Source organism: Penaeus monodon, chromosome 29, assembly GCF_015228065.2.
Source record: "Penaeus monodon isolate SGIC_2016 chromosome 29, NSTDA_Pmon_1, whole genome shotgun sequence".
Lineage (NCBI taxonomy): Eukaryota > Metazoa > Arthropoda > Malacostraca > Decapoda > Penaeidae > Penaeus > Penaeus monodon.
This window is the reverse complement of record NC_051414.1, coordinates 4552368-4552637: the sequence shown is the minus strand read 5'-3', so window position 1 is coordinate 4552637 and position 270 is coordinate 4552368. Positions and strand designations below refer to the sequence as shown.

At 46.7% G+C, this 270-nt stretch overlaps 1 protein-coding gene across 1 annotated transcript in view; it reads right to left on the bottom strand.

Annotated features, from left to right (window-relative positions):
* Nucleotides 1-270, bottom strand: part of LOC119591626 (nephrin-like) — a 125992-nt gene that overhangs the window by 48476 nt on the left and 77246 nt on the right. The window lies entirely within an intron of this gene.

Here is a 270-nt window from a genome sequence, read left to right as displayed (position 1 = left end):
GTACACCTATCCCTAGCTACATCCTACACGGAGCGAAAGATCAAGAGCGGCGTCGTGTTCCTCGTGAAGAGAGCTCCTCCTTGGGCAAGCACATGATCCTCTCTCGGTGTACATCCATTACTTGCAAATGAGGTGGCATTATCCCGGGATGGTCAGCCATAACTTATCTGGAGGCTCGTGACAGCGAATAAAATGTTTTTTTTTTCCTTATAGTATGCTACTTGGGAAGCCTGAGAGGGCTTTAGAATTTGTAAGATGAGGATGGAGATA